Source organism: Balaenoptera borealis, assembly GCF_965194805.1.
Source record: "Balaenoptera borealis genome assembly, chromosome: X".
Taxonomy (NCBI): Eukaryota; Metazoa; Chordata; class Mammalia; order Artiodactyla; family Balaenopteridae; genus Balaenoptera; species Balaenoptera borealis.
In genome coordinates, this window is record NC_138881.1 from 94,690,255 (window position 1) to 94,713,954 (window position 23,700).

The 23,700-nt window shown below is 36.1% G+C and overlaps 1 protein-coding gene, 1 long non-coding RNA gene and 1 pseudogene across 5 annotated transcripts in view; 1 reads left to right on the forward strand and 2 right to left on the reverse strand.

The window, feature by feature from the left end:
- Positions 1-14,977, forward strand: part of LOC309620848 — a 144,508-nt gene extending 129,531 nt beyond the window's left edge. Inside the window, exon 2 of the long non-coding RNA XR_014239696.1 lies at positions 1,909-14,977. This is a non-coding gene — a long non-coding RNA (uncharacterized lncRNA). The remainder of the gene's footprint in view (positions 1-1,908) is intronic.
- The window catches only part of DCX (doublecortin), a 365,391-nt gene that overhangs the window by 315,814 nt on the left and 25,877 nt on the right, over positions 1-23,700 (reverse strand). The window lies entirely within an intron of this gene.
- Positions 19,531-23,700, reverse strand: part of LOC309620659 (heterogeneous nuclear ribonucleoprotein A1 pseudogene) — a 30,050-nt pseudogene continuing 25,880 nt past the window's right edge. Inside the window, exon 2 of the transcript XR_014249898.1 lies at positions 19,531-22,404. The product of XR_014249898.1 is annotated as a heterogeneous nuclear ribonucleoprotein A1 pseudogene (transcript). The remainder of the gene's footprint in view (positions 22,405-23,700) is intronic.

Sequence of the window (23,700 nt, forward strand, 5' to 3'; positions counted from 1 at the left end):
GTAGTCAGCCTGCCACAAAAAAAAGGATCCATGCAGCCCATATAGGGGGCACCCCAAGAGCATATAGATCTGGTGACGAGAGGGGAGTGAGCTGCTGGAATGCATAGGATGTACCTTATAAAAGGCCACTTCTCCAAGGTCAGGAAACATAACCAACCTACCAGATACACAGAAACAAAAACAGCAAGTTAGGCCAAATGAGGCAACAGGGGAACATGTTCCAAACAAAGAAACAAGATAAAACCCCAGAAGTAGAACTAAGAGAAATGGAAATAGGCAATCTACTTGAGAAAGCATTCATGGTAATAATTGTAAAGATGATCAAAGAACTCGGGAGAAGAATGGATACACACAATGAGAAGTTGGAAGTTTTTAACAAAGAGTTAGAAAATATAAAAAACAACCAAACAGAGATGAAGATACAATAACTGAAAGGAAAAATACACTAGAAGGAATCAACAGTAGCCTAAATGATAAAGAGGAACAGATCAGTGAGCTGGAAGACAGAGTAGTGGAAATCACTGACACTGAACAGAAAAAAAAAAGGATGAAAAGAAATGAAGACAGCTTAAGAGAGACTTCTGGGACAACATCAAGTGCACTAATATTTGCATAATAGGGGTCCCAGAAAGAGAAGAGAGAGACAAAGGGGCTAAGAATATATTTGAAGACATAATAGCAAAAACATCCCTAACCTGGGAAAGGAAACAGACATCCAAGTGTAGTAAGTACGGAGAGTCCCAAACAGGATTAACCCAAGAGAGGAACACACCAAGACACATTACAATTAAAATGGCAAAAATTAAAGATAAAGAGCATATATTAAAAGCAGCAAGAAAAAAGAAACAAGTTACACACAAGGGAACTCCCATAAGTCTATCAGCTGACTTTTCAGCAGAAACTCTGTAGGCCATAAGAGAGTAGCACAATTTATTTTAAATGATGAAAGGGAAACTCTATAACCAAGAATACTCTATCCAGCAAGACTCTTGTTTAGATTTGATGGAGGGATCAAAAGTTTTACAGACAAGCAAAAGCTAAAAAAGTTCAGCACTACCAAACCAGCTTTACAAGAAATGTTAAAGAGACTTCTCTAAACATAAAAGAAAAGGGCACAACTAGAAACATGAAAATTATGAAAGGAAAAAACTCATTGGTAAGGGCAAATATAAAGTAAAGGTAGTAAATCATCCATGCACAAAGCTAGTAGGAAAGTTAAGAGAAAGGTAGTAAAATCATCTATATCCACAATAAGCAGTTAAGATATACACAAAACAATTATATGTAAAATATAATGTCAAAAACAGTAATTATGAGGGGAGGAGAGTATAAATGAAGGGTTGTTAAAATGCATTTGAAATTAAGAGATCAGCAACTATATAGATTGCTATACTTAAATCTCATGGTGACCACAAAACAAAAATCTATAATAGAGACACACACACAAAAGAGAAAGGAATCAAAATGTAACACTAAAGATAGTCATCAAATCACAAGAGAATAGAACGAAAGAAGAAGAAAGGAACAAAAAAGAACTACAAAAACAAGTCAAAAACAATTAATGAAATGGCAATAAGAATATATATATCAATTACTATAAATGGAATAATGCTCTAAACAAAAGACATAGAGTGGCTGAATGGATACAAAAACAAGACACGTATATATGCTGCCTAAAAGATACTCACTGCAGATTTAAAGACACACATAGGGGCTTCCCTGGTGGCGCAGTGGTTGAGAATCTGCCTGCCAATGCAGGGGACACGGGTTCGAGCCCTGGTCTGGGAAGATCCCACATGCCGCGGAGCAACTAGGCCCGTGAGCCACGATTACTGAGCCTGCGCGTCTGGAGCCTGTGCTCCGCAACGAGAGGCCGCGATAGTGAGAGGCCCGCACACTGCGATGAAGAGTGGCCCCCGCTTGCCGCAACTGGAGAAAGCCCTCGCACAGAAACGAAGACCCAACACAGCCATAAATAAATAAATTAAAAAAAAAAAGACACACACAGACTGAAAATAAAGGGATGGAAAAAGATATTCCATGTAAATGGAAGTCAAAAGAAAGCCAGGATAGAAATACTTAGACAAAACAGTCTTTAAAACAAAGACTGTAACAAAAGACAAAGAAGGACATTACATAATAATCAGTGGATCAATCCAAGAAGAAAATATAAAAATTGTATATATATATGCACCCAAGATAGGAGCACCTAAATATATACAGCAAATATTAACAGACGTAAAGGGAGAAATTGACAGTAACACAATATTAGTAGGGGACTTCAACACCATACTTATATCAATGGACAGATAATCCAGACAGAAAATCAATAAGGAAACACTGACCTTAAATGACACATTAGATCAGATGGACTTAATACATATATATAGAACATTGCATCCAAAAGCAGCAGAATACACAGTCTTTTCAAGTGCACGTGTAACATTCTCCAGGATAGATCACATGCTAGGCTAAAAAACAAGCCTCAGTAAACTTAAGAAAACTGAAATTGTATCAAGCATCTTTTCTGACCATTAGAAATCAACTACAAGGAAAAAACTGCAAAAAACACAAACACATGGAGGCTAAACAATATACTACTAAACAACCAATTGATCACTGAAAAAATTAAAAAGGAAATCAAAAAATACCTGAAGACAAGCTAAAATGAAAACACAATGATCCAAAATCTATGAGATGCAGCAAAAGCAGTTCTAAGAGGGAAGTTTATAGTGATACAAGCTTATCTCAGGAAACTAGAAAAATCTCAAACAACCTAACTTAACTAGAAAGAGACGAACAAAACTCAAAGTTAGTAGAAGAAAAGAAATCATAAAGGTCAGAGCAGAAATAAGTGACATAGACACCAAAAAAGTAGAAAAGATCAATGAAACTAAGAGCTGTTTTTTTGAAACGGTGAACAAAATTGATAAACCTTTAGCCAGACTGAAGAAAAAAGAGAGAGGGCCCAAATCAATAAAATCAGAAATGAAAAAGGAGAAGTTAAAACTGACACCATGGAAATACAAAGGATCATAAGAGACTAATATGAACAACTATATGTCCATAAAATGGACAACCTAGGAGAAATGGACAATCTCCCAAGACTGAGCCAGGAAGAAATAGAAAATATGAACAGACCAATTACCAGTAATAAAATCGAATCAGTAATAAATAACTCCCAACAAACAGAAGTCCAAGACCAGATGGCTTCACAGGTAAATTCTATCGAACATTTAGAGAAGAGTTAACAGCTATCCTTCTCAAACTATTCCAAAAAATTGCAGAGGAAGGAACACTTCCAAACTCATTCTATGAGGCCACCATCATCCTGATACCAAAAGCAAAGATATCACAAAAAAAGAAAACTACAGGCCAATATCACTGATGAACATAAATGCAAAAATCCTCAACAAAATATTAGCAAACCAAATCCAACAATACATTAGAAGGATCATACACCACAATAAAGTAGGATTCATCTCAGTGATGCAATTTCAATATGTACAAATCAATCAATGTTATACACCACATTAACAAATTGAAGAGTAAAAAACATATGATCTTCTGGAGAGATGCAGAAAAAGCTTTGACAAAAATTCAACATCCATTTATGATATAAATTCTCCAGAAAGTGGGTATGGAGGGAACATACCTCAGCATAATAAAGGCCATATACGATAAGCCCACAGCTAACATCATACTCAGTGGTGAAAAGCTGAAAGCACTTCCTCTAAGATCAGGAACAAGACAAAGGTGCTCACTCTCACGACTTTTTTTTTTTAAAAATTATTTATTTATTTTTGGCTGCCTTGGGTCTTCGCTGCTGTGCACAGGCTTTCTCTAGTTGCGGCGAGCGGGGGCTATCTTTGTTGTGGTCGCAGGCTTCTCATTGTGGTGTCTTCTCTTGTTGCGGAGCACGGGCTCTAGGTGTGTGGGCTTCAGTAGTTGTGGCATGTGGGCTCAGTAGGTGTGGCTCCTGGGCTCTAGAGCACAGGCTCAGTAGTTGTGGTGCACAGGCTTAGTTGCTCCTCGGCATGTGGGATCTTCCTGAACCAGGGCTCGAACCCATGTTCCCTGCATTGGCAGGCGGATTCCCAACCACTGCTCCACCAGGGAAGTCCCTCTCACGACTTTTATTTAACATATTATTGGAGGTCCTACCCACAGCAGTCAGACAAGAAAAAGAAATAAAATGACTCCAAATCATAAAGTAAGAAATAAAACTGTTGCTGTTTGCAGATGACATGATACTATATGTAGAAAATCCTAAAGATGTAACTAAAAAACTACTAGAGCTTATTAATGAATTTGTTAAAGTTGCAGGATACAAAATTAATATACAGAAATCTGTTGCATTTCTATACACTAACAATGAACTATCAGAAAAAGAAGTTAAGGAAACAATCCCATTTACAATTGCATCAAAAAGAATAAAATATTAGGAATAAACGTACCTAAGGAGGTAAAAGACCTGTACTTGGAAAACTATAAGAATTGATTAAAGAAACTGAAGATGATACAAACAAATTGAAAAATATACTGTATTCATGGAATTGGAGTAATTAATTTGTTAAAATGACCATACTACCCAAGGCAATCTACAGATTCAGTGAAATCCTTATCAAAATACCAAAGGCATTTTTCACAGAACTAGAATAAATAATTTTAAAAATTGTATGGAAACCCAAAAGACCCTGAATAGCCAAAAGAATCTTGAGAAAGAAGAACAGAGCTGGAGGTATCATGCTCACTGATTTCAAACTATACCACAAAGCTACATAATCAAAAAAGTATGGTACTGGCACAAAAATAGACACATAGATCAATGGAACAGAACAGAGAGCCCAGAAATAAACCCACACATTTATGGTCAATTAACTACAACAAAGGAGGCAAGAATATACAATGGAGAAAAGACAGTTTCTTCAGTAAGTGGTGCTGGGAAAACTGGACAGCTACATGTAAAAGAATAAAATTTGAACATTTTCTCACACCATTTATAAAAATAAACTCGAAATGGATTAAAGACCTAAATGCAAGACTGGAAACCATAAAACTCTTAGAAGAAAACATAGGCATAACACTCTGACATAAATTGTAGCAATATTTTTTTTGATCTGTCTCCTAAGGCAAAAGAAACAAAAGCAAAAATAAGCAAATGGGACCTAATTAAACTTAAAAGCTTTTGTGCAGCAAAGGAAACCATCAACAAATGAAAAGACAACCTACTGAATGGGAGAAAATATTTGCAAATGATAATACTGATAAAGGGTTAATATCCAAAATATATAAACAGCTCATACAACTCAACATCAAAAAAACAAGCAACTTGATAAAAAATGGGCAGAAGAGCTGAATAGACAGTTTTTCAAAGAAGACATACAGATGGCCAATAGGCACATGAAAAGATGCTCAACATTGCTAATCATCAGAGAAATGCAAATCAAAACGAGATATCACCTTACACCGTCAGAATGGTTATCATCAAAAAAACCATAATAATAAATGTTGGCGAGGATGTGGAGAAAAGAAAACCTTTGTACACTGTTGGTGGGAATGTAAATTGGTGCAGCCAACTGTGCAAAACAGTATGGAGGTTCCTCATAAAACTAAAAATAGAAATATCATATGACCCAGCAATTCTACCCCGGGTATATATCTAAAGAAACAAAAACATTAATTCAAAAAGATATATGCACCCCAATGTTCATAGCAGCATTACTTACAATAGCCAAGATATGGTAGCAACCTAAGTATCCATCAACAGATGAATGGATAAAGAAGGTGTGCTATATATAAATATATATAATATATACAATGGAATACTACTCAGCCATGAAAAAGAATGCACTTTTGCCATTTGCAACAACAGGGATGGACCTGGAGCATATTATGCCTAGTGAAGTAAGTCATACAGAGAAAGACAAATACTGTTTGATGTCACTTATATGTGGAAACTAAACATTAAAACAAACTAGTGAATATAACAAAAAAGAAACAGACTCATCAATATAGAGAACAAAGTAGTGGTTACCAGAGGGGAGAGGGGAGTTGGAGGGGCAAGATAGGGGTAGAGAATTAAGAAGTATGAACTATTATGTATAAAATAAAGAAGCAACAAGGATATATTCTATAGTACAGGGAATCAAAATTGTGAATCTTGGGAATTCCCTGGCGGTTCAGTGGTTAGGACTCTGTGCTTTCACTGCCAAGGGCCCAGGTTCAATCCCTGGTCAGGGAACTAAGAGCCCGCAAGCTGCGCGGTGCAGACAAAAAAAACTGTGAATCACTATGCTGTACACCTTAAACTTATATAATATTGTAAATCACCTATACCTCAATTAAAAAAAAACCTTCACAGAAACATCTAGACTAATGTTTGACTGAACAGTTGGGTATCATAGCCTAGTAATGTTGACACGTAAAATTAACCTTCACACAGCCCAAAACTTTTTCATATACTTACAATTGAGGCAAAATCAGTCTCTTTGTACAGTGTCTAGAGCAGTGCTTCTCAAGTTTTAATGCCCAAAGGAATCACCTATGGATCATGCTAAATGCAGATTCTGATTCAGTAGGTCTAGTGTAAGCCCTAGCTAGCTCCCAGATGATGCTAACGTTGCTGGTCCTTAGACCATACTTTGAGTAGCAAGAGTCTAAACCAGGACTGCACAATAGAAATATTACTGGAGCCACAAATGTGAGCCACATATGTAACTTAAAATTTTCTAGTGGCTACATTAAAAATGTAAAAACAATAGTTGAAATTAAATTTAATAACTTATTTAACCCAAAATATCAAAAATACTATAACATGTAATTAATATAAAGATGGTTAATAAGATATTTTACATTCTTTTTTTCATACTAAGTCTTTGAAGATGGTCTGTAGTTTTACATTTACAGCATATCTCAATTCATACTAGCCACAGTTCATAATTCATTAGCCACAGTTAGCTACTGGCTATCATAGTGGATAATGAAGGATTAACGCTTCCATGTAGGAGCCATAAAGGGGCATCTGGATGAGTATCTATGACACTTTCTTTCCTATCCTTCTCATTTCTTCTTTCAGATAAGTCTTTATTAAATGAGATTCGTATTCAGGAATCCAAGTGCATTTGAGCACAGACATTAACAACATCAAAGCATGAGGCTGACTTATGCAGATAAACAACAGCTTTTCATTCTTTTTCTCTCTCTAAGAAGTAGAGAAACATTTACATTCAGCAATGGACATAATGAGATATGAACTACTGCATTGGTTTCTGATGGTTGACTGCACAAATGACATTCGCCCAACCTTCTTTTGGTTCTGCCAGGTAAGACTAGGGTCAATGCAAATATCCTGGACCATGATGCTGGCATCTCAAAAAAGCTGATCAAGAGAGCTGGCCAAAGAAGATGTCCAAAGGCAACCCAATCCCATTACAGTGCTGCAACACTCTCCTGTACCCCAGTACTGATACTTTTCAATATCATATCCCATAGCTGAAAGAAAGATCCCATCTGCTGGGAAGAGGAAGTGGACCATGAAATGCTTCACTTAGGGGTTGCATTAGAGCTGGCACTTGATAGCCTGGCAACAGTTTTGCAGGAAAAGTTGGAGGGAACTAACATTCCAGAAATAAGAAAAAAATATGAACAAAGGTATGTATAAGCCCAGAGGTAAAGAGGAAGGTCTTGAGTTTGAATCTTTGCCCTAACACTTACAAACACTACTGTGACTTCCATCTCATTTACTTATCAATGTGAAATTCCTGCCTTGTTCCTTCTAGTTTCTTGCTCCCCTGTTAGACAACCCTATTCCCATAGTGCATACTCAGTTAGTTAGTTGATTATTTTCTGTGTCTCGGTAAGAAAATTCCCTTATGTTATTTCACTTCCTTTCCCCACCACCCCATATTGCACAGGGGAAGTTATCTATTGGGCAGCCATTTTACCTCACTCCCTGGTATATAAAAAAAGACAACTAGATTTGAATTCTGAAGACATGTTTATTCCTATCTTTTTTTCTGTTACCTTAATTAATTTAACCTCTTTGAACAATTTTCTTCATTTATATAACAGTGATAACAAAATCTTCCGCATAATTTTGTTAGCACTAAATAGAATATGTAAGTAAGAATGACTAGCAATGAGTAGATCCTTAATAAATTATTTTGTCACCCTTTAAAAAAATGTGTGAGTGAGAGAAATTAGTAACTCTGAGAAGGCAGGCCCTAAAAAATCGATCTTAGACCTTTCTGAGATTGACAGTATCTAAGGATTAAAGGTATATTTCAATCGGTTAGCTTTTCCTCAACTTTCTACCTCCTGGAAAGATTGCTTATATGCATTTACAGTTAGAACTCCAGTGCATAATTGTAAGTAATAAATCATTAAAATATATTACATGCATCTAAAAATGGTCGTGAGAGTAAATGAAATTGTATGTTGTTGAATTCAGGCCTTGTAATAAGGTGGGGCTGTTATAAGATTGAATTGCAAAGTCAACTCTAAGGAACTTGTCCAGGGTCAAAATGCCAGTGATATGCATATGTATGCCAGTATCTTAGTTTATGTACCCAAATTGAAGTTGGAGTATGACCCGGGTCAAGGAGATAAGGTTGGGTCTTGTAACTCCAGGAAGACTCATAAACTAAAAGGAAAGAAGCTAATAAAGGGCTAGGCATCTAAACTCTGGTCAGGATACAGGTGGTGGAGTATAATCCTCCTGGATAGCAGTTGCTTTCCCTATGGGTAAAAATTTGATGCCTGACCATCATACACTTACGATGCTTATTTCTCTGCATAAGTAAAATTGGAAAAGTTCTCTGTTCAAAGCAATTCATTAATTTCACGATATTTTCCTTAAATGAAGTTATGTTTTTAATGAAACAATGTACTATTAGTGTATAGAATTTGCATATTGTTATGTCCTTTTCCATTTTGCTAGGATTTATAGGAATTCTAAGTAGATGTTCATAAAATATAACTTCTACAGATTTTCAGCAATGTTATAGAAATAGACTCATTCAGCAATTTGCAATGTACCATTCATGGCAATGAAAAAGTTCAGTGTGAAAACATTGTGGCTGGGATGGACCCAGAGGAAAATTAGTAATAAAGATAGATACTTTGGTAAGAATGATGTAATACTATGTTGACTTTGAGCTATGCAATTTTAATTTTGATGAGGACAGTCACTAAAAATGATATATGTAAGTCTGTTATAGGGACCAGAGTCCTTTAAAGTGTCTGAATATTTGAAGTAACCACTAGAAAAACCATAAGCAAGAAGTTTGATCATGGGTTTACTACCCCATGGGTCACATTCAATACACTTGATCAAAAAAGAATTAGTTAAGATGATATCCTTGATTAGGAAAATCCCCATTTGGGAAAACAGATCCAACAGGGAATGAAATAAAGGCAAGTTGAGGTCAGTATTTTTTGGTGATTGTTAAGTTGTTGTTTTTCTTCCTCCAACCATTTACTATCAGGCTGTCAATCATTAAAGGGAGGGATTACATTTTATGCACCTAAAGTTTTGGCAGCCAATACAATGTTATATTCAGGACTACTGAGAGGGGCCTTTAGACCAGAGGTTTCCAAAGTGCATGTGTATAAGATGATCCATGGGGCACAGGAAGGAAAACAAGAACTTTTATTTAGATTTGTAATTTATTTTGTTTTATTTATCTTTTACAGAGCTTTATTGAGATATAATTTACAAACCATAAAATTCACCTGTTCAAAGTGTGAAAGTTAATGATTTTTAGTATATTAAGATTTGTGCAATCTTCACCAGAATCTTATTTCAGAACATTTTCAATACTCCAAAAAGAAACCCCATACCCATTAGCAGTCATCCCCATTCCCCCTTCACCCCGTCTCCAGACAACCATTTATCTATTGTTTGTCTCTATAGATTTTCTTATACTAGACATTTTCACATACATGAAATTGTATAATAAGTGGTTTTTTACAATGGGTTCTTTCACTTAGCATACAGTTTTCAAGGTTCAACTACAGTGCAGTATGTATCAGTACTTCATTGTTTTTAAAGCCAAAAAATAGTCCATTGTATGGATAGACCATATTTTATTTATCTATCTGCTGATGAAAATTTGGGTTGTTTCCACTTTTTAGCTAGTATGAATAATGCTGCTATGAACATTCATGTAGAAGTTCTTGTGTGGAGATAGATTTTCAATTCTCTTGGGTATGTACCTAGAAGTGAAATTATGGATCATACGGTACTCTATGTTTAACATTTTGAGCAACTGCCAGACTTTTCCATAGCATCATTTTACATCTCTATCAGCAATGTATAAGGATTCCATTTTCTCCACATCCTCACCACACTAGTTATTTATTTGATTATAGTCACCTAGTTGTGTGCAGTGGTATCACACTATAGTTTTGATTTGTATTTCCCTGATAACTAATGATGTTGAGGAACTGTCCATGTATTTATTGGCTATTTGTTTGTCTTCTTTGGAGGGATGTATATTCAAATCCTTTGCCCATTTTTATTTTATTTTTTATTTTTTTTAAAGGGGATAATGATACTTCCTATCCCACGCATTTTTAAAAAAAATATTTATTTGTTTGGCTGTGCCGGGTCTTAGTTGTGGCACACGGGATCTTCGTTGCCACTTGCAGGATCTTTAGTTGCTGCATGCGGGATCCTTTAGTTGCGGCATGCGGGCTCTTAGTTGTGGCATGTGGGATCTAGTTTCCTGACCAGGAATCGAACCTGGGCCCCGTGCATTGGGAGCGTGGAGTCTTAACCACTGGACCACCAGGGAAGTCCCCAAATCCTTTGCCCATTTTTAAATTGGGAAAATTAAAATTTTTATTTTAAAGTTTAAATTAAAAATTTTTTTTAAATTTGTCTTTTTATTGTTGAGTTGTAAGAGTTCTTTATATATTCTGCATACCAGTCCCCTGTATTTATAGTTATTTGTATTTTGTTTTACAATTTCTAACTTTTGAATATGTTTTATAGTAAACATAATAGTACAATAATGTGTATATTATTTATAACTAAATTGGGGGGAGTGTACTCAAACTATTTTTTACAGTTAGGGGCTTACAATTAAATGTCTATAGAGCAGTGCTTTAGACTAAAATTATTATTTTTTCCCATATGTTGTTTTCAAGAAGGGGAAGCTGAGTGTACTAAAGATAAACTTTAGCTCTTATATCTTTTAATCACTGTCCTATTGAACTGTGCCTGGTAAATACAAATTTAGGTTATGCTAGATCATTAACACTTAACAGCTTAGGAAACCCTAAATATGGGAGATGAGGAAGGGTGACTAAAATGTAAGTGCCACCACATAGTGATTACTCCAGTAAATAGCAGTCAAGGTAGACATCATCATCATTTTGATTCTACAGATGGAAGATGAAGAGCCATGTTAAGTAACATGGACAAGGTCATACAGCTCATGAATGGTAAAGCTAGAATTTGAATTCAAGTCTGACTCCAAAGCCCATTGTTTTCTATGTGACACTGCCTATCAGTTAAATAATAGGTGAGATTTCTACAATGAGCAGGACATTGGACTAGATGACTTCCCTCCCAATTCTGATGTTATAGCATTTTGATGTGAAAAAGCATTCAGGTCTGTGTCTGCGGTGATTTTCAGAACTAATAAACATCTAGGGGCAATTACCACTTTGTTTTACCACCTGTGAATAATACCCAGTACAGTCACATGTATAAGTGGAATTAATAACTGTCTGTGATGGTGACATGCCAAACATTGACTTAAAAAGAAGAGATATGTGAATTACTATTTCTGAATTACTATTTCTGGAGTTTTTAATCATTTATGTAATAGTCAATAAATTTTGTTTATACTTATTATATTTAGAATGTAACTTTGTATTTATAGTACAAATTATATTTGTATTTATTCAAAGTAGATTCCATAAAATAAATGTGACATACTTTCATTCTAATGAGGAACTCATACTCCATGTCTAAATAAATGAGATGAATGGATTACAGCATGAAGATCAATTCATTTCAGCCAACTAATTTTTACAAATCACCACAGAAATAATTAAGCTATTATTATCAGTATTATCAGTATGAATTAAGCTATTATTATCAGCAATTATTATCAGTATTAACGTCTGGTTAAATCATAACATGTAAGCCTAGCCAATAGTCTAGGGGCTTAGATTATATTGTCACCCAAATTATATCATGAGCAATAAATCCATTTCATACAGACAGCAAACTAAAGGAGAGTAATAGTGCATTATTCTTCATGGAATAAAGTTCATTTAATTTTACCCAATAGCAAAAACCAGATTTAAAAACACTCCAAATTTAGTGAAGTAAAATCAAAATTATATAAAGTCAAATGAGTTATTTTATATACTCAATGCTTTTACTTGCTCCCAATGTAGTTATCTTTCCCTCAGCCTCCATTGTTTTAATGCACTGACTGGTGCATGCCTCCTTTGGCAAAGGTATTGAGAAATACATAATAATTGGTATTCTACAATATATAAGATTTCTGTTGGGAATTACTTCTTTTCAGATGAAGGTTTTTTTTTTCCATTGAGGGATTTATACCATAATTAGAAAAATGATGGTATACACCCCACTGGAAAGATTGTACTTTAATTGGTATTCATTTGTGTTAGACAAGCCCATGGAGAAAACTAGGAATGCTTTTTATTGAAGTTAAATTGTCAACTGTGAAATCAACTAAATCACATTCTCACTTATATATCTGAAACAATTGATCCATTTAATTACTTTTTAAAAAAGAGCTAGTCATCTGACATTAACTGTATAATCCTGAACAAAAAATTTTAAAACCCTTCAGATGAAAAAATAGGCTCAGGTAAACTTGGAGAGGCAGTAGAATATTTTAAGTATACTTAAAGTTACTATCTTCTAGAAAATCTTACATTTTACAAGTATGTCAATATGAAATAATACGTTTCATATTTTGAGGGTTTCTTAGCAGGAAGATTTAGCTTAATGTCAGGATCAAGGCCTGTTAATGGCAATAAGATTATACTTGAACTTCTCATTTATAAGATAAAAATAATAGCATATGCTGCCTAGCCATCTCCTAACCCTCCATGATAGGACAAAACCACATTTCAAATTAATTCAGATGATATTTACTGAGTACAATTTGCATGATGACCTGGAATTTCTAGGGCAATCAAGGTAATATTCAGTCTGCTTGCCTACATAAATCAACCAAATGTCCTGGAAATTCCAAAATTTTATCATCCAAACTATCTTCTAGACTACATGTTACACATGAAAGTAACAAAAAACTCTTTTGTCACAACATGCTTATTACATAAAAGTATGGTTTTCAACGATTTTGCCACTGTCAATACTGGATAAACTTTTATTGACCAAGTGTGTTTATTCCTAGTAAGAACAAGTGCTAATAAAATGCAAGTTATTTATTTTGGGTCTGGGACATTCAAAATAGTTCAGTAACTGGCAAATACTATTTATGTCATAGAGATGAAGAAACTATGGTACATTACAGATAAGTGACTGGGTCCTTGGAAATAATAAATTCAGCAGAAGAATTTATAATATTTTGCATTTGTATAATTCTACATAGGACTTCACTCACCACTCTGCCACCCATCCCTGAAATCCTCCTTAAGCAATCTCAACCTCCAGGCTTTCCTGAGCTTTCATGTTCACATTTTAGTCTTTATTCAATTCATTTCAATGAAGATTTATTGAATATCTACTGTTTGCAAAGTACTGTGCTAACTGCAGATACAAAGATGAATGAGATGTTCTCAATAAGCTTAAATCTAGTAAAGAGAAGATCATAATACCACAATAATACTATAAGAAAGATACAAGTAAATATGTGAACATAAAGGAAGAAGAGAGTATTTTCACCATGGCAGAATCAGAGCAGTATTAGAAAAAGTATCCGAAACTTAGAAATAATGCAAAAAGATTGGTGCCACATATTTTCAATGTCATAAGAAAGTGAAGGTCATCCAAGGATTGTTAGGGCAACAATCAGAAAATGTCTTCTGTAAAGGTTCAGATAGTAAATATTTTCACTTTTGTGGGCCATATTGTCTCACAAGTACTCAACTCTGTCATTGTTAACATGAAAGCAGCCATACACCATTTTAAACAAATGAGTGGCCAGATTTGGCCCACAGGCTGTAATTTGCCAACCCCTGATCTGGGAGACCTAGGATAATAACTCAGCATTACAAAAACAAACAATCCAATTAGAAAATGACATGCACAGATATTTCACCCAAGAGGATATACAGATGGTAAATAAACACATGAAAAGATGTTCAACATCATTAACCATTAAAGAAATGTGAATTAAAAGTACAATGAGATATTACTACATACCTATCAGAATGACTAAAATAAAACATAGTAATAACACCAAATGCTGGTGAGGATGTAGAGAAACTAGGTCACTCATACATTGCTGGTAGAAATGTAAAATGGTACAGACACTATGGAAAATAGTTTGGCAGTTTCTTTCAGATCTAAAAATGGGCTTCACTTATGATCCAGCAATCGTACTCTTGGGGTTTAACCCAGAGAAATGAAGATTTATTTTCCTGCAGGAATTTGTACATGAATGTTCATAGCAGTTTTATTTGTAATAGTCAAACCCTGGAAACTACCCAAATGCCTTTCAATGGATGAATGGCTAAATAAACTGTGGTATATCCATACCATGGAATACTACTCAGCAGTAAAAAAAAAAAAAAAAAAAGGAATGAGTTACTGATACATATAACAACTTGGATGGATCTCAAGGGCATTATCCTGAGTGAAAAAAGCCAATATTGGGGACTTCCCTGGTGGCCTAGTGGTTAGGATTCCAAGCTTTCACTGCCAGGGCCTGGGTTCAATCCCTGGTTGGGGACCTGAGATTCCGCAAGCCATATGGTGTGGCCAAAGAAAAATAAATAAAATAAAATAAAATAAAATGATCTTCAAGAAGACTCATAAAAAAGACTCTAAAAAAGCCAATCTCAAAAACTCACATACTTCATGATTCTATTTATGTAACATTCATGAAATAACATAATTATAGAGATAGAGAAGAGATTCATGGTTGCCAGGAATTAGGAATAGAAGGGGAGGAGATTGGTGTGACATAAATGAGTAACATGAAATAGCCTTATGCTGATGTTACAGTTGAGTATTTTGATTGTGGTGGTGGTTACACAAGGCTACACATGAGAAAATTGCATAGAGGTACACACACACACACACAAATGAGTACATATATAACTGTTGAAATCTGAATAGGCTCTATGAATTGTAACAATATCAATTTTTTGGTTTTGATATTGTACTATAGTTGTATAAGTTGTTACCACTGAGAAAAGCTGGGAGAAGAGTACATAGAGCTTCTCTGTATATTTCTTTGCAACTTCCTATGAATCTATAATTATTATAAATTAAAAAAAAATTTTAAGATGATAAATTGGTCTTCAAGCTATTACCAAGGGGTAATAAGAGGTTATATTTACCTTCTGTGTAATATGCCTGATAGCAGAGATTTCAAATATCATAAGAATAATTTTACCTACATTTTATTGCCTTTATCATATCTTTGATTTTTTAAAAAAAGTGCATCCAAGGTACAAAGAACAAAGATTCTTCTATAAGGAAGAACTAAGTTTCCTTATAACCATGTCGCTTTCCTCTATGGTCATTTTAAAACATTTTTTAATCATTTTGATTAAATTGATAACCAAGTATTGTTTTTCAGGTACCCATGAAAATATTTCAGAAATTGTATAATTTTTGTAAGGCACTGGAGACTTGTCAATGTCTTTGCTGTTAAGTATGTGCTTACACTCAGGAGAACACTGATCAAACTCTTATGAAATAGTTGTGTAGTGTGTGCTAATAGAGAATTTTACTTTCCTCCATTCTAATATTATTGGTGACTGTAATAAATTAACCATAGCCTCTAGGTATCATTATCAAACAGACTTCTCCTTCCTGATGCATGCCTGAAGTCTCTGCTATAAGGTACTGGCTAGAATTTGTGTCTACAACAAAAGAGGACTGTTGCAGAGGCTTGTGGATAGGACTAGATCAGGTACTCTGAACTATTGCTACTTTAAGAAGAGACTCCTGCTTCTAGGATTCTGAGCTGACATTGCTTAGATAGGTTTTAGACTGAATGAGTGGAGTGGGCCAGAGTTTCCAGGACTCTTTGTAGTCCAGAAATACATACAGTTCATGAAGGCAGACTGCTCATCTAAGATGCAATAGACACAAATGGAACAAAAGTTAAATACATAGGCATGAGTGAACTGATGAGGGAATCTTATTACAGTTATTTCCTTGGAATACGGTGGGTATTATTTTTTAAAGCTTTATTGAGTTATCATTTATGTACTGACTCAAAGATTTCCAGTTCATTCATATAATTGTGCAACTACCACTAAAACTAGTTTTTTAAAATATTTCCATCACACTTAAAAATGCTCTCAGGCCCTTTTGCAGTCAATTCCCACTCCCCACCAAGCCCAGGCAACTACTTATCTGCTTTCTGACTCTGGCCTTTTCTGGACAATTTATATAAATGGAATTATGCAATATGGGGCCTTTTGTGTCTGGATTCTTTCACTTAGCACATTTTTGAGGTTCATCCATGTTGTAGCATGCATCATTATTTCACTCTTTTTTTAAAAATTAATTAAATAATTAATTAATTTTTGGCTGCGTCTTCATTGCTGTGCATGGGCGTTCTCTAGTTGCGGCGAGTGGGGGCTACTCTTCGTTGCGGTGGCAGACTTCTCATTGAGGTGTCTTCTCTTGTTGCAGAGCATGGGCTCTAGAGCACAGGCTCAGTAGTTGTGGCGCATAGGCTTAGTTGCTCCGTGGCATGTGGGATCTTTCTGGACCAGGGCTCGAACCTGTGACCCTGCATTGGCAGGTGGATTCTTAACCACTGTGCCACCAGGGAAGCCCTCACTCTTTTTATAGCTGAATGGTATTCCATTGTATGGATATACCACATACTGTTTATCCATTCACCAACAATGCACATTTGAATTGCTTCCAGTTCTGGGCTATTTTGAATAACGCTGCTATGAATATTTGCATACGAGTCTTTGTGTGACGTATATTTTAATTTCTCTTGGGTAGATTCTTAAGGGTGGAATTTTTGGGTTGCCTGGTAAGTTTATGTTCAACTTTTCATGAAACTGCCAAACTATTTTCCAAAAAGACCATATCATTTTCCCTTCCCACAAGCAATGTATGAAGATTCTTGTTTTTCTATATCCTCACCAACATTTTTACTGTTTGTCTTTTTGGATAGAGCCATTCTACTGGGTATGAATTAGTATCTCACTATGGTTTTAATTTGCATCTCCATGATGGTTAATTATGTTGAACAATTTTTCATGTGCTCATTGGCCATATGTCTGGCTTCTTTGGAGAAATGACTATTCAGATCTTTTCTCCTTTTTTTTAATATGTAGTTTTATTATCGAGTTGTAAGAGCTCTTTAAAAATTCTAGATTAAGTCCCTTAATAGTTAAATGATTTGCAAATATTTTCTCCCATTCTGTGAGTTGTCTTCACTTTCTTGATGGTATCCTTTGAAACACAAAGGTTTTTAATTTTGATGAAGTCTTTTATTTACTTTTTTTGTCATTGTTGCTAGTGCTTTTGGTATCATATCTAAGCTTTGTTTAACCAAAGGTTACAAAATTTTCTCCTATATTTTCTTCTAGAATTTTTATAGATTTAGTTTTTACATTTAAGTCTATGATCTATTTAGACTTATTTTTGTTTATAGTGTAAAGTAAGGGTCTAAATGAATTTTTTGGCATTTTATGGATATTCAATTGACACAGAACCATTTGTCGCAAGGGCTATCCTCTTCCCATTGAATTGTCTTGGAGCCATGTTGAAAAATCATTTGATCATAAACGTATGGGTTTATTTCTGGACTCCCAATTCTGTTCCATTGATCTACATGCCCATCCTTATGCCAATACCACACTGTCTCCATTATTAACTTTTGAAAGTTTTAAAATAGGGTAGTGTAAATCCTCCAACTTTGTTATCATTTTTCAAATTTATTTTGGCTATTTGAGGACCTTTGCATTTCCATTTGAATTTTAGGCTTACCTTGTCAATTTAGGGAACCTTGCAATCTTAACAATACTGAAAATTCCAATCCATTAACATGGAATGTCTCTCCCGTTTATTTAGATCTTTTAAAATTTATCTTAGCAATGTTTTGTGGTTTTCAGTATACAAATTTTGTACTTCTTTTGCTAAATTTCTTCTTAAGTATTTTATTCTTTTTGATGTTGTTAGGAATGTTTTCCTGATAGTTTTCTTAATCGCATTTTTGGATTGTTCATTGCTAATGTACAGAAATACAAATAATTTTGGTATATGGATCTTGTGTCTTGTGACCTTGCTAAATTCATTTATTAATTTTAGTAGTGTGTGTTTGTGCATATTCCTTAGGATTTTCTAAATATAAATCATGTTGTCTGCAAATTAAGACAGTTTTTACTACTTTCTTTCTAATCTGAATGGCTTTAAAATAATTTTGTTGTTTTTGCACTGGTTAGAATCTGCAGTACAATGCAGTACAATGATGAATAGAAGTGATGACAGTGGACACTCTGGTCTTGTTTCTGATCTTAGAGGAAAAGTATTCAGTCTGTCATGATTACATACATTAGTTAAAGGTTTTTCATAGATGTTCTTTATCAGGTTAGGAAAGTTTCCTTCTAATCCTAGTTTGTTGAGTGCTTTTATCATGACAGGGTGTTGAATTTTATCAAATGCTTTTCCTGTATCTTTTGAGATGATTATGTGTATTTTGTCCTTTATTCTATTAATATGGTATTTTTAATTGTTTTGTGGGCTTTTTTTTTTAAAGACACACTTATTCAGTGTCATGATCAGACTATTACATTTAGCAATCAACAGCATGGGTGCAAAAAAAAAATCTACATTAAAACCCTTTGTTGGAATGCTTTACACCTTCCACAGAACAGAAACTAAAATAACCTGTTATACAATTAGTCACAAATACAGTCCTCGAATATATACACGACCAAATGTAAAATAGATAGCTAGTGGGAAGCAGCCGCATAGCACAGGGAGATCAGCTCGGTGCTTTGTGACCACCTAGAGGGGTGGGATAGGGAGGGAGGGAGGGAGGGAGATGCAAGAGGGAAGAGATATGGGGACATATGTATATGTATAACTGATTCACTTTGTTATAAAGCAGAAACTGACACACCATTGTAAAGCAATTATACTCTAATAAATATGTTTAAAAAAAAGTTATACAAATATAAAACAACAACAACAACAACAAAAAACAACAAATACAGTCCTCGAGTTCTTTTTGCCCATACACATGAGTATTGTCTAAAACGTCTTATTTGTAGCAGCTAGGCCCTGCCACCACTGTGCTTGGATGAATTCACAAATCTGTTATAACCTGTAGCTTCCCTGTCACTTCTCTGGCTCTCCTCTCCTGCAAAGATTTGTTTCCTGGCAGTAATTAAAACCTTCTGCCACTGCCATAGCTACTGCTGCCACTGGAACCTCCAGAGCCACCTTGGTTTCATGGTTTGGCAAAGTATTGGCTTCCACCACCACAGGGGCCAGAACTTGTGCCTCCAAAGTTTCCTCCTTTTGTGGGTCCAAAATTTGAAGATTGATTGTTGTAATTGCCAAAGTCACTGTAGCTTCCACCACCTCCAAAATTGCTTCCATCATTACCAAATCCATTATAGCCATCCTGCTGCCACCATATCCACCACCACCTCGGCTGCCACCAAAGCCACCTCGACCACTGAAGTTTCCTCCACGACCAAAGTTGTCACTCCCACCAAAACCACATCTGCGACCACCATCAAAGTTTCCAGAACCACTGTGATTTCTTTGGCTGGCTGAAGCACTAGCCATCTCTTGCTTAGATAGGGCTTTCCTTACTTCACAGTTGTGGCCATTCACAGTGTGGTATTTCTGAATGACAATCTTGTCTATGGAGTCATGGTCATCAAAGGTTACAAAAGTAATGCCTCTCTTTTTGCCACTGCCTTGGTCAGTCATGATTTCAATCACTTCGATTTTCCCATACTGTTCAAAATAATCTCTTAGGTGATGTTCTTCAGTGTCTGTTTTAATGCAGGTCTTTGAGAATCTTGAGACGGCCCTCTTTGGTTCCCCAACTCTTCCATCTACCTTGTGTGGCCTTGCATTCATGGCTGCATCCACCTCCTCCACAGCGGCATACGTAACAAACCTGAAGCCTCTGGAGCGCTTGGTGTTTGGATCCCTCATTACCACACAGTCTGTGAGTGTTCCCCACTGCTCAAAATGGCTCCTCAGACTCGCATCGGTTGTTTCAAAGTTCAGACCTTCAATGAAGAGCTTCCGCAGCTGTTCAGGCTCTTTGGGAGACTCTGACTTAGACATGACGGCAGCAGAGGGGGGAGACTTCAACGATGCTTACTCGGCAGGATCCATGGGCAGAAAGCTTAATTGTTTTTTTTTAAGATTTTTTTGATGTGGACCATTTTTAAAGTCTTTATTGAATTTGTCACAATATTGCTTCTGTTTTATGTTTTGATTTTTTGGCCGCGAGGCATGTGGGATCATGGCTCCCTGACCAGGGATCGAACCTGCACCCCCTGCATTGGAAGGCGAAATCTTAACCACTGGACCACCAGGGAAGTCTCTAATTGTTTTTAATACTTCTCCAATTTGCATTTCTGGAACAAATCCAACTTTGTTGTGTTTTATAATCCTTTTTATATATTGCTGAATTCAGTGTACTAATGCTTTTTAAGATTTCTTGCATGTGTATTCAGGAGGGATATCAGTCTGTAGTTTTCTTTTCTTCTGATGTCTTTATATGTGTCTTTGGTATCAGAGTAATACTGGCCTCACAGAAGGAATTGGGAAGCACTTCCCTCCTCCTCATTTGTTGAAAGAGTCTGTAAAGAATTGGTGTGATTTTTTTCCTTTAAATATTTGATCCAATTTACCACAAAAGTCACATGAGCCTGGGCTTTTTGTGTGTGGGGGTGGGGGGTGGGGGACGATTTAAATTGCTGAATCCATTTCTTTACTTTTTAAAAATCTATTTGCATATCATAATTTTTTGGTGAATACTGCTCATATTAGATAATACAGTTGACCCTTGAACAACATGGGTTTGAATTGCATGGGTCTCCTTATACATGGATTTTCTTCTATAGTAAATACCACAGTACTACACGGTTGGTTGAATCTGTGGATGCATATACGGAGGAACTGCAGATGCAGAGGAATGGCGAATACGGATAGCTGTCTATAAAGTTATATGTGGATTTTCAACTGCATGGAGGATCAGCGCCCCAACCCCCCGTGTTGAGCAAGGGTCAACTGTATGTTTTAACAATTCTCGATTCTGATTTTGCCTCCTGATGGTTGCTACCATTATTTTCTTGGTTGTTTACTAACTTGCCTGAACGAAGTTTATGACCTCTGTCTCCACTATAATGTGGGGCTGCTGATGTCTCTGCTAAGACTTTTTTCTCTTGCTTTTATTTTTAAAGACTAGCTTCCTCAGGGTTGCTCCTATATCTGCATAGCTCAGTGTTAAGGTTTTGCTCAAACACCTCCAGCCAGTATATGTCCATTATCTGTTGATGAGTCTGTGGGTGGACTGGGCAACACATTCAAGCTTCAAACTGTTTGCAAGTCTGCTCCAGCTTTTATTTTCTCCTGGTCTCTCTTGCTTCTCATAGGCATGTAGGCCAGGGATGTGTGGGCATGTACACAGGATATGTGGATTGCCTATCAAGTCCACTATGGCTGTCTCCCTTCCTGGATTTCCCTGTTACATCCCCTGGTAGTCTGCTGGCCCAGTGCCTGCCTCAAACAGTCCTGCAACCTCAGGCTAGCAGTCCTTCTTACCCACTTGCCACTGAGATCTGACAATGCTCTAAATCAAGTGACTTCCTTTCAGCAGCAGCAGCGGCAGCAGCAAAGCGGCTAGCTTTTATTTTATAGCCTGCCTCACCATGGTGGAACTACTGTGCCAACAAAGCTGGAGTGGGGAGTGGTGGTGGTGATAAGTGGTAAGTTGGAGCAAGTCCAGTGTATTAGTCAGGATTCTCCAGAGAAACAGAACCAATAGGATATAGATAGATAGATGGACAGATAGATAGAGACTTATTATGAGAGATTGGCTCACATGATTAGGGAGGCTGAGAAGTCCCATAGTCTGTTGTCTGCAAGCTGGAGGTCCAGGAAAGCTGATGGTGCAGTTCCGGTCCAAACTCAAAGGCCTGAGAACCACGGGAGCCAATAGTGTAGTCCAAGTCTGAGTTTGAAGGACCATGAACCAGGAGCATCAACATCTGAGGGCAGGAGAAGATGGATGTCCCAGCTCAAGCTGAGCAAATTTGCCCTTCCTCTGCATTTTTGGCCCTCAGTGGATTGAATGATATCTACCCGTACTGGTGGGGAGATCTTCTTTACTCATTTTACTGATTCAAATGCTAATCTCTTCCAGAAACACCCTCACAGATACACACACTCAGAAATAATGTTTTATCAGCTATCTGTGCATCCTTCAGTTCAATCAAGTTGACACAGAAAATTAACCATCACACTCAGGCAAGTACACCATAGACTTGCTCTGTTCTCACCCAAAGTTCAGAAGTTCTAGGTTTGTTCTAGCCTTGGGTCAATTTCCAGAGTGTTGAAGTGGTTGTTTTTGACAATTTGTTCAACTTTTTAGTTGCTCTGCACAGAGGCGTAAATCCCCTAAACTCAAGAATTTATTTACTCAAATACAGGAGGATTTTCTTCATCAAGGTCAAAGAAACTCTTCCAACTGAGGAAGACATCAGTCTCTGACCAGCATCAGTGCAAGATACAATAGTAATACTGACCTGGAGATTTTTCTACTGTTTTACAATACAGCCTTTGATCCAAACATATGAAGAAGGGAACTAATATTTAATAGAAAATGGACATCAGCTTTGGTGTACACTTTGCTGATATGATTTGAACTTGGAGCCATGTGGGCAAATCTAGATGGCAGAAGAAGCAAATGTCTGGGTCATATGTCTGGGGAATGAGAAAGAGAAATTAGGAAAGAAAGAGAGAGAGGAGAATATGAAAGGAGTCTAATGATTTTTCTGAAGGGCTCTTTATACCCAGATAGATTTTCCAATTATTTTGTAAATCCTTCAAAAGCAAGAACAGTCTTTCATGTGTTGTAAAATGCTTTAATGTAATGTCAGTACTGCACATGTGTTAAATTAAAATACTGTAATATTCACTAGCTCCGACGGTCTGGGTAGTACTGAAGGCTAGGTTTGTTAGTATTTTATGGCCATGAAGCCAAATTCTAACTCTGTAATGTAATGTTAGTGTGTCCTCCTCAATCTAGAAGATGGGGTATTGAGACACTGACACTAACAAAATTTCAGCCACACAGGAGTCAGACTTTCTGACCTTCAGTTATGTAAACAATATCTAAAAGCAGGCATGTTAGGAGCCAAAGATCGATGAGCTCCCAGAATGCTGAGTATTTGTTATATAATGTGGAATAGCATCTAGGAATATCTATACCATTTTTAAAATACTCAGGAGACTTAAATTTGTTAAAAATCATTGAATTATACACCAAAACGGGTGAATTATAT